Consider the following 3,797-nt stretch of genomic DNA (forward strand, 5'->3'; position numbering starts at 1 on the left):
AGGATCTGGTAGAGAATTATGAAACATATACGATATCTTTTCTTATAACATGGGAGGTTGAACTTGTGCTACCACCTCTCTCTATCTTAGGGAATATTATTTAAAGCTTTCATTGTCTTTTATCCTTATTCCCTGAAGATCCTGACGTTTTAGAGCTAAGCCTTTGACATATCGATATTGACCCACAAAGGCTTTAGCTAGATCAACCTATCTCTTGATCCTCTCTGTTTAAACGGTTGTACCATACTACAGCTGGACCAGTAAGACTATAGTGGAAGTAATGAATCAGTAGACTATCATCGTTTAAATACCCTTCCATCTTTCTATAAAACATTCTCAGGTGGATTAGGGGACAACTGGTACCATAATATTTCTCAAAATTAGGCACCCTAAATTCATGTAGAATACCAAATCCGAGACCAAACTGAGCTCTTTCGCTTCTAGATTGCTTCCTTCAACCACTTGAATTTATCTTTGAATTTCTCATGAATAATGAGGCTTTTCCCTAGGTGTAAGTGGGATGCCCCAGGGTAGGCTATCCTTCTTGATGCATTAGTATGATAGCTCTTATATCATTTATCAACCATTTTCTCTCTATCAGGAGCATTGGCTGACATCCCCTGAATTATCTGATTTGATATATCTTGTAGAAAACTCGATGCTTGATTCCTCGTATTTTGTTATAACCCGGTCAACTGCTCTTGCAACCGATCTTGTGATTCCTTATAAGATTGCTCCATGGTTTCCATTTATTGGTTCATGATTATCAGGAAGTAGTATGAATGAGTGATATTGGTATTACTATCACATAACCCTCTGTAAATTATTTCCATGTTTTCATAACCAATGCATGTAAAATGCTTGAATAAATAAATTCAATGCAAATGCGTGTATGCAAAAGGTGTCATTCAAGAGTGACCATCTTAAAACAACTTTCATTGAACACAAAGGTCTTAGTACATCAAACAAACTTTACATATAAGGGATAACTTTCACTCCTAACTTCTCTATCTCTCTCAAAATCCAAGTTAACTTCCACTCATGCTCAGGTGTTGAGTTGTCAATATGCTTCAATTCTCTTGCAAAGCCAACTAAATCAACCAATTTGTGAGCCACATTGCTTGCTTGGGCAAAAGTTTCTTGTATGACATCTTTTTTCTTCATCTTCTGTGTGAACTCTCGGAGCTGTAGACAATGTTGTTCATTCTTTCTTATAAGAAAGTCTTTGTGGTTACGAAGTTCTAGTGCAATATCTCCATTATCATCTATAATCTTCATCAATGTCTTGTTCCTGGCTCTAGTGGCTTCTAGATTAGCATCAGTCTGACACTTATGGTGCTGATATGAAGCTTCCATGTTGGCTATAAACATATTCAACATCTGATTTTTGGCTTTACATCTTCCCAAATCAATAACGACTATATCGCGTCTTTATTCTACAATTCGTAAATCATAAGAGAATTTCTTGGCTCGACCTTTATGTGCCTTGTAATTCTTTCTCCATTGTTCAACATCATTTTTCATTTTAATGACCCCTTTTACCCATTCCTCTGGGGTATTTCCTATACCAACATTTTTAAAGGTTTGACCAATCCTTTAAAAACCATCATGTATGGCTTTCATCTCTCTATTTAGTTTATCATTTTCAATCTTTAAATGACAGACTCGAGCTTTGTACTTTAGCAAACATTCTTCCTCCTGGATATCCCCACTAATACCCTTACCTTTGAATACTTTTGGCTCCACCTTAACAGGACAATCAACTACAAATTAGGTTGACCTTTCATCTCGAACTCTAATATTCCATGATCTAAAAGATACTGGACTCTATGCTTGAAGGCAGTATAATTCTTAATGGAATGTCCTTGAGCTCCGACATGATATTCACAATGAACATTGACGTCATACCAATTTGAATATGGAGGTTTCCAAGGTTTCACATAATGAGGGGCCACCTCCCGTGATTCTAAAAGCTTATCATATAACTCGTTATAGGATATAGGGATAAAATCAAAATGAAGGCCACCTCTTAGCTTGGATTGAACTGGAGTCTTCAGGTTTATTCATCTTGACGTTGGAAGCAAACTCTTAGACATGAACGAGTTATGATTACATGGCTTCTTTTCATCTTTCTGAACTTCTACAGTTGTCACCATTTTCTTGGTGTCTCCAGATAACTTGTTGATACGAATGGTGACTGTACATGATTTTTTAGATTGGCTAGGCTCAACTTGTTCTAAATTAATCCATTGTGTATTTGACACCACAAGATTTTTTTCATCGAACTCTTTCTTTTCTTTATAGAAGTCTCTTTTCATTTGGCCAAAACAACTATTCTATACATCATTTTGGACATTTGTTCTTTTATCTCTCTTATCTCCTTTTGCTCTTCGTCAGACACACGATCTTTAGGCGCATAACTCTGTACTATCCTCGGAGTTTCCTCAAGATGCTATTCCCCAGCTATGTTATAGTCTACTTGATTGTGAAACCCTTTGTTCATCATGAAAACCTTTTACTCTGATGATCAGTCACAAAGAAACACCTTGATTATGTCATGATCATGCGATGCAAGCAGAAACAAAAGAAACATAAAAACAAGTTAGTACAAATAAGATAACAAAATGAAAAGAATTATTATAAAAGCAATAATAACAAAATAAATAAATGAATGGGCTAATACAAAATAAGAATGCAAATACAAATGCAAATGCACTGGGTGTTAAAAGAGACCACCCTAGAACAACCTTCATCAGACCATAAGTTCTCCTTACACTAGATAGTCGAATTTTATAGGTTTCAACCTCTTTGTTTCCTTGATCTAGGAACTTCTTACGATCTGATGTTGTCTTTATAGTCATTTCCAGACTAACCAAAATGTTGCACTGCCTATTCATTTTAATTCACCTATTGTGATTATGGGATCTCTAAACTTCCATCTTCGTGGGATTCTCCAAGAGTAAAGCCACTTTGATATCTCATGAAACATCTTCTCATTCTTGACTCAACTAGCATCTACTATTTGGTACTATCTTGATCTTTGTTCATTTAACAAGCATCTTTGATCGACTTTGAGCTCTTTTCTCGTCGCTCATCTTTGTTTGTAAGTCATCGCTCTTACGATTTGACTACCTAGTTATGGAACTCTTATGTCGATATGAAAGCCTTCTGATTCGATCAATCACTTGTGAATTAACACCTTGTTTGGTTATGTTGTGAAAATGCAAATGCAAACATGAGGCAAATAAAAATAAGATAAAACAAAAGAATTTGTTAGTACCACTTAACCCAAAAGTAAAAGAAATATTTACGAAAGGAAAATATCCTACCCAAATGGTATCTACCCTAACATGCTTTTATAACAGTTCTACCCAGACATGTTTTCTACCCCCAAAAATCCTAACCTCACGTCATCTAGTTCGCATGCTTGTTTGGAAAAAATGAACCTAACCGCATACTTTTCTAATTCTCATGCTTTTGCAAATTAAGTAAAAAAATAAATAAGTTGGGGAAAGGTTTAGAGTGATTTTCCCCTTTTGTAACTTTTGAAAAACCACATACAGAATTTTGGAACAAAATAGGAAGAGTTTTGGTACTATTAAAAGGGTCATCGAATCGTCCTTTGTTGGTGCCCTCTTGGGCTTGCCAGGCCCACGATCCTCACCCATTATAGGCTAAAACTGATCGAGTTCAATTTAAGATGATTCATTTCCCCATGTCCATGCGAGGAAACTCAATGTTTCGCTCGTAAACATAAGGCATATGTACCCCAAAAGTTACTTACTAAAGCCCATGCG

This window comes from Hibiscus syriacus, unplaced genomic scaffold (assembly GCF_006381635.1).
Source record: "Hibiscus syriacus cultivar Baekdansim isolate YM2019G1 unplaced genomic scaffold, ASM638163v2 tig00110443_pilon, whole genome shotgun sequence".
NCBI lineage: Eukaryota > Viridiplantae > Streptophyta > Magnoliopsida > Malvales > Malvaceae > Hibiscus > Hibiscus syriacus.